The following is an 8,353-nucleotide window of genomic DNA, read 5'->3' on the forward strand; positions in this document are numbered from 1 at the left end:
AACTGGCACTTGTTTCTTGTGAGGAAATTGAAAGTCACCTAGAGGGGGGTGAATAGGCAAATCTGAAATTTATAAACTTTACACACCACACAAGTCGGCGTTAGCGTTAGAAACAAAAGCGAGTCCGAAAGAGATGGTGAAAACAAATCACAAGCAAATGAAGAGTGTGACACGGTGATTTGTTTTACCGAGGTTCGGTTCTTGCAAACCTACTCCCCATTGAGGTGGTCACAAAGACCAGGTCTCTTTCAACCCTTTCCCTCTCTCAAATGGTCACCTAGACCGAGTGAGCTTTTCTCCTCAATCAATTGGGACACTTAGTCCCCACAAGGACCACCACACAATTGTTGTCTCTTGCTTTGATTACAAAGATGTTGAGAACAAGAAATGGGAAGAAGAAAAGCGATCCAAGCGCAAGAGTCAAAGAACACGGGCAAAACTCTCTCTTCTAGTCACTAATTGCTTTGAGTGGAATTGGGACTTGGAGAGGCTTTGATTCAATCTAATTGTGTCTTGTATTGAATGCACTAGCTCTTGTATTGAATGTGTTGGCTGAAAAACTTGGATCCTTGAAGTGTGGTGGTTGGGGGTATTTATAGCCCCAACCACTAAAGTGGCCGTTGGGGAGGCTGTCTGTCGACGAGCGCACCGGACAGTCCGGTGCGCCACCGGACACTGTCCGGTGCGCTAGCCATGTCACACAACCTTTAGGGTTCGACCGTTGGAGCTCTGACAGGTGGGGCCACCGGACAGGTACTGTTCACTGTCCGGTGCGCCTTCTGGCACCTGCTCTGACTTCTGCGCGCGCAGTCCGCACTGTTCACTATTACTGTACATTTTTGCAGTCGACCGTTGGCGCTATAGCCATTGCTCCGCATGGCACACCGGACAGTCCGGTGCTACACCGGACAGTCCGGTGAATTATAGCGGAGTGGCTCCCCAAATTCCCGAAGCTGAGCAGTTCAGAGTGGATCTCCCTGGTGCACCGGACACAGTCCGGTGGCACACCGGACAGTCCGGTGCGCTAGACCAAGGCAGCCTTTGGTTGGTTTTGCTACTTTTTATTTGAACCCTTTCTTGGACTTTTTATTGGTTTGTGTTGAACCTTTGGCACATGTAGAACTTATAATCTAGAGCAAACTAGTTAGTCCAATTATTTGTGTTGGGCAATTCAACCACCAAAATCATTTAGGAAAAGGTGTGACCCTATTTCCCTTTCAATCTCCCCCTTTTTGGTGATTGATGCCAACACAAACCAAAGCAAATATATAAGTGCAGAATTGAACTAGTTTGCATAAGGTAAGTGCAAAGGTTGCTTGGAATTAAACCAATTTATACATTCATAGGATATGCATGGATTGCTTTAAATCTTTTAACATTTTGGACCACGCTTGCACCACTTGTTTTGTTTTTGCAAACTCTTTTGGAAATTCTTTTCAAAGTCTTTTTGCAAATAGTCAAAGGTAAATGAATGAAGTTTCGAGAAGCATTTTCAAGATTTGAAATTTTCTCCCCCTGTTTCAAATGCTTTTTCTTTGACTAAACAAAACTCCCCCTTAATGAAATTCTCCTCTTAGTGTTCAAGAGGGGTTTAGATATTAATTTTGAAGGAGGTTATACCAATTTGAAATTATATCAAAAATAAGATACCAATTGAAAAACCTCTTTAATACAAATTGAAAGAACATTTTTGAAATTGGTGGTGGTGCGGTTCTTTTGCTTTGGGCTAATACTTTCTCCCCCTTTGGCATGAATCGCCAAAAACGGATACTTTGTGAGTGAAATATGAGCCCGTTTTCAAACTCTCTCCCCCTTTGGTAAATAATATATGAGTGAAGAATTATACCAAAGTGAAGAGCGATGCAGAGTGACGGCGAAGGGTACATAATACGGTGGAGTGGAGTGGAAGCCTTGTCTTCGCCGAAGACTCCATTTTCCTTTCAATCTATGACTTAGCATGAAATGCACTTGAAAACCACATTAGTCATAGCACACATGAAAGAGATATGATCAAAGGTATATAATTGAGCTATGTGTGCAAAGGATCAATCAAAGTTCCTAGAATCAAGAATGTTTAGCTCATTCCTAAGTTTGGTAAAGGTTTTCTCATCTAGTGGCTTGGTAAAGATATCGGCTAATTGTTCTTTGGTGCTAACATAAGCAATCTCGATATCCCCCCTTTGTTGGTGATCCCTCAAAAAGTGATACCGAATGACTATGTGCTTAGTGCGGCTGTGCTCAACGGGATTATCCGCCATGCGGATTGCACTCTCATTATCACATATGAGAGGAACTTTGGTTAATTTGTAACCATAGTCCCTAAGGGTTTGCCTCATCCAAAGCAATTGCCCGCAACAATGGCCTGCGGCAATATACTCGGCTTCGGCGGCAGAAAGGGCTACTTAATTTTGTTTCTTTGAAGCCCAAGACACCAGGGATCTTCCCAAGAACTGACAAGTCCCTGATGTGCTTTTTCTATCAATTTTACACCCTGCCCAATCAGCATCGGAATAGCCTATTAAATCAAAAGTGGATCCCTTAGGGTACCAAAGGCCAAACTTAGGTGTATGAACTAAATATCTTAAGATTCTTTTCACGGTCCTAAGGTGAACTTCCTTAGGATCGACTTGGAATCTTGCACACATGCATACGGAAAGCATAATATCCTGTTGAGATGCACATAAATAGAGTAAAGATCCTATCATCGACCGGTATACCTTTTGATCTATGGAATTACCTCCCATGTCGAGGTCGAGATGCCCATTGGTTCCCATGGGTGTCTTGATGGGCTTGGCATCCTTCATCCTAAACTTGGCGAGTATGTCTTGAATGTACTTTGTTTGGCTGATGAAGGTGCCCTCTTGGAGTTGTTTGACTTGAAATCCTAAGAAATACTTCGACTCCCCCATTGTAGGATCTAGGACACCGGCTAGAGGGGGGTGAATAGACGGTTTTGACTAAAATCAAAACACTAGGGAAATTTAATCAATATAACAAGAGGTATAAATTCTCTAGTGATAACAAGTAAACAATCTATGAGAATCAACTAGGGAGATTGAATACTTGAAGAACAATGTGCAAAATAGTAATCACTTGCACGACAATAAGTAATGCAAGAAAGTAAAGACACCGAATTTTATCCCGTGGTATCGGTGATTTGCCGATCACCCCTAATCCATGTTAAGGTGGACTTCAAGCTCTCACTTGCTCCTCTATCAAGACACGGCTTGATCTTTGAGCCAAGTGGATAAGAAATCACTCAATACCTCGATTCCACTAATGTCACCTTTGCCGCTCCGGCAAGATAGGCGCGAACCCCTCACAATCAACACTGTGGTTTCTCCACAATCTTCTTGGAGAGCTCGACGGAGACAATCACCCGAGCCGTCTAGGAGGCGACAACCTCCAAGAGTAACAAGCCGATGACGCTTGCTCGGTGTACCACCTAGTGCCTCAAGAATACCGATGGATGCAAATGCACTAGGATCACTCAATCTCTCACTAGAATGCAATCTCAAGCAAAGAGTGTGAGAGAGTGAGTTGGAGGATCACAATTGAGCTCAATGTATGCAAGAAAATAGCCAAGAGAGGCCTCACACACGAGCTACCCTTCTATTTATAGTCCTCCACTAAATTCCAACCTTTATGAGCAAAAAGCACTTGTTCTGCGCACACGTGGACGGTCCACGCCCTAGGGCCGGACAGTCCGCCGTACACATAATGACTATATTCCCCGTTTGAAATCTGTCAGAGCTGTCAAAAAAGTTAGGTCTAGACAGTCCGCCCACCTTGGCCAGACCGTCCGTGACCTGGCAACTTGAAGCACCCGGACCTCTGACCAAGAGCAGTTAACACAGGCGGACCGTCCGCCTACAAGACCGGACGGTCCAAGACCTGGAGACAGTACTGTCCGGTCTTATCATCTGGACAGTCCGTAGTACAAATCCCAAAAACCACACAGTCCCTGCCCAAACCATATTTGGCGCCTGCGGACTTTCCGCCCATCAAGGCCGGACGGTCCGCACTATAATTCAGGGACTGTGCCGAAAGCAGCCTCCTCTGGTCAGGACTGCGGATGGTCCGGCCCCAAGGCCCGGACGGTCCGTAGTGCAAATGAACAGGTCCTGTCTGAAGTGGTCAGACTTCAGACCCCACTGGTGGATCGCGGATGGTCCGCCCTCAAGACCCGGACGGTCCGCGCATCCAAGACTTTGCACTTTTTCAAACAAGCTTTTGAAAGGATTTTTAGCTCATGAAATTTGAAGCGTTGTTAGTCCTCATGCAAATACAACCACTAGATGCTCTATGAGGCACTAAGTTTTACACAGATCAAAGTCATTGACCCCTCTTAATAGTACGACTATCTAACCTATTAATCCAGTCAAGTATCTTCTCTAAACTCCTGAAGACCGGCAAAAACAAAACCTATGTTATACCTTTGCCTTCACTTGATCCACAACCAATGCTTATGAATCTCCAAGATTTCCTGTTCTATGTGGTCCAACCCTGCATTCTTATTTTTCCAAGAACCGTTAGTCCACAAACAATTGTTATTAATTACCAAAACATCACTAAGGGGCCTAGATGATTCACACCCATTATTGACATCTCAAATTTTTGAATCATGATCCTACTAAACTCTTCACATGTAGATTTGTTAGTAGACCCAAATATGATGTCATCAACATAAATTTGGCATACAAACAAATCATTTGCAATAGTTTTAGTAAAGAGAGTAGGATCAACTTTTCCGACTTTGAAGCCATTAGTGATAAGAAAATCTCTTAGGCATTCATACCATGCTCTTGGGGCTTGTTTGAGCCCATAAAATGCCTTAGAGAGTTTATACACATGGTTAGGGTACTCACTATCTTCAAAGCTGGGAGGTTGCTCAACATAGACCTCTTCCTTGATTGGTCCATTGAGGAAGGCACTTTTCACGTCCATTTGGTAAAGCTTAAAGCCATGGTAAGTAGCATAGGCAAGTAATATACGAATTGACTCAAGCCTAGCTACGGGTGCATAGGTTTCACCGAAATCCAAACCTTCGACTTGTGAATATCCCTTGGCCACAAGTCGGGCTTTGTTCCTTGTCACCACACCATGCTCATCTTGCTTGTTGCGGAAGACCCACTTGGTTCCTACAACATTTTGATTAGGACATGGAACAAGATGTCATACCTCATTCCTCATGAAGCTGTTGAGTTTCTCTTGCATTGCCAACACCCAATCTGAATCCCTTAATGCATCTTCCACCCTGTATGGCTCAATAGAAGACACAAAAGAGTAATGTTCACAAAAATGAGCGTCACGAGATCGAGTGGTTACCCCCTTATGAATATCACCGAGAATGGAGTTCATGGGGTGATCTCGTTGTATCGCTTGGTGGACTGTTGGGTGTGGCGGTCTTGGACCCTCATCATCTTCCTTGTCTTGACCATTGGCATCTCCCCCTTGATCATTGTCCTCCTCTTGAGGTGGCTCTTCTTGATCTTCATTTTCATCATCTTGAGCTTGATCCTCATCTTGGGTTGGTGGAGATGCTTGATTTGAAGATGATGGTTGATCTTGTGCTTGTGGAGGCTCTTCGGATTCCTTAGGACACACATCCCCAATGGACATGTTCCTTAGAGCGACGCATGGAGCCTCTTCATCATCTAGCTCATCAAGATCAACTTGCTCCACTTGGGAGCCATTAGTCTCATCAAACACAATGTCACAAGAGACTTCAACTAGTCCAGTGGACTTGTTAAAGACTCTATATGTTCTTGTGTTTGAGTCATAACCAAGTAAAAAGCCTTCTACAGCCTTAGGAGCAAATATAGATTTTCTACCTCTTTTAACAAGAATAAAACATTTGCTACCAAAGACTCTAAAATATGAAACATTGGGCTTTTTACCGGTTAGGAGTTCATATGATGTCTTCTTGAGGATTCGGTGAAGGTAGAGACGGTTGATGGCGTAGCAAGCGGTGTTGATTGCTTCCGCCCAAAACCGGTCCGAAGTCTTGTACTCATCAAGCATGGTCCTCGCCATGTCAAGTAGAGTTCTATTCTTCCTCTCCACTACACCATTTTGTTGAGGCGTGTAGGGAGAAGAGAACTCATGCTTGATGCCCTCGTCCTCAAGAAAGCCTTCTATTTGTGAGTTCTTGAACTCCGTCCCATTGTCGCTTCTAATCTTTTTGATCCTCAATCCAAACTCATTTTGAGCTCGTCTCAAGAATCCCTTTAAAGTCTCTTGGGTTTGTGATTTTTCCTGCAAAAAGAACACCCAAGTGAAGCGAGAATAATCATCCACAATAACTAGATAGTACTTACTCTCGCCGATGCTTATGTAAGCTATCGGGCCGAATAGATCCATGTGGAGTAGCTCAAGTGGCTTGTCGATCGTCATGATGTTCTTGTGTGGATGATGAACACAACTTGCTTCCTTGCTTGACATGCGCTACAAATCCTGTCTTTCTCAAAATGAACATTTGTTAGTCCCAAAATGTGCTCTCCCTTAAGAAGCTTATGAAGATTCTTCATCCCAACGTGGGCTAGTCGGCGATGCCAGAGCCAACCCATGTTAGTCTTAGCAATTAAGCAAGTGTCGAGTTCAGCTCTATTAAAATCAACCAAGTATAGCTGACCCTCTAACACTCCCTTAAATGCTACTGAATCATCACTTCTTCTAAAGACAGTAACACCTATATCCGTAAAAAGACAGTTGTAACCCATTTTGCATAATTGAGAAACAGAAAGCAAATTGTAATCTAAAGAATCTACAAGAAAAACATTGGAAATAGAATGGTCAGGTGATATAGCAATTTTACCAAGTCCTTTGACCAAACCTTGATTTCCATCCCTGAATGTGATAGCTCTTTGGGGATCATGGTTTTTCTCATAGGAGGAGAACATCCTTTTCTCCCCAGTCATGTGGTTTGTGCACCCGCTATCAATTATCCAACTTGAGCCCCCAGATGCATAAACCTACAAAACAAGTTTAGGCCTTGTTCTTAGGTACCCAAATGGTCTTGGGTCCTTTGACATTAGAAACAAGCACCTTGGGTACCCAAACACAAGTCTTTGAGCCCTTGTGTTTGGCCCCAACATATTTGGCAACTACTTTGCCTGATTTGTTAGTTAAAACATATGAAGCATCAAAAGTCTTAAATGAAATAATAGGCTTATTTGATGCAATAGGAGTTTTCTTTTTAGACAATTTAACATGAGTGGATTGCCTAGAACTAGAAGCCTCACTCTTATACATAAAAGCATGATGAGAGCCAGAGTGAGACTTCCTGGAATGAATTCTCCTAATTTTGTGCTCGGGATAACCAGCAGGATATAAAATGTAACCCTCGTTATCCTAAGCCATGGGAGCTTTGCCCTTAACAAAGTTAGATAATTTCTTAGGGGCATTAAGCTTGACATTGTCTCCGTGTTGGAAGCCAATGCCATCCTTAATGTCAGGGCGTCTCCCACTATAGAGCATGCTTCTAGCAAATTTAAAATTTTCATTTTCTAAGTCATGCTCATTAATTTTAGCACTAAGTTGAGCTATGTGATCATTTTGTTGTTTAATTAAAGCTAGGTGATCATGAATAGCATCAACATTAATGTCTCTACATCTAGTACAAATAGTAACATGCTCAATGGTAGATGTAGAGGGTTTGCAAACATTTAATTCATCAATCTTAGAATGTAACATGGCATTTTCATTTCTAAGATTGGAAACAATATCATTGCAAACATTTAAATTCTTAGCCTTAGCAATTAATTTATCATTCTCAGTTTTAAGGCTAGAAATTGATTCATTTAATTTGTCAATCTTGACAAGTAAACTAGCATTATCATTTTTAAGATTGGCAAAAGAATCATCACAAACATTTAACTTCTCAACCTTAGCAATTAATTTAGCATTCTCAAATCTAAGGTTGGAAATAGTGTCATGGCAAGTGCTTAGCTCACTAGTCAATTTTTCACATTTTTCTACTTCCTGAGCATAAGCATTTTTAACCTTAACATGCTTCTTGTTTTCCTTAATAAGGAAGTCCTCTTGGCTATCCAAGAGTTCATCCTTCTCATGAATAGCACCTATCAATTCATTTAATTTTTTCCTTTTGTTGCATGTTTAGGTTGGCAAAAAGGGCAAGCAAGTTATCTTCATCATCACTAGAGTTATCCTCATCACTAGATGTTGCATATTTAGTGGAGGCTCTAGATTTTACCTTCTTTTTGCCGTCCTTTTCCATGAGGCACTTGTGGCCGACGTTGGGGAAGAGGAGACCCTTGTTGACGGTGATGTTTGCGACGTCCTCGTCGGAGGAGTCGGTGGAGCTCTCGTCGGAGTCCCACTCCCGGCATAC

This window comes from Zea mays, chromosome 7, assembly GCF_902167145.1.
Source record: "Zea mays cultivar B73 chromosome 7, Zm-B73-REFERENCE-NAM-5.0, whole genome shotgun sequence".
NCBI lineage: Eukaryota > Viridiplantae > Streptophyta > Magnoliopsida > Poales > Poaceae > Zea > Zea mays.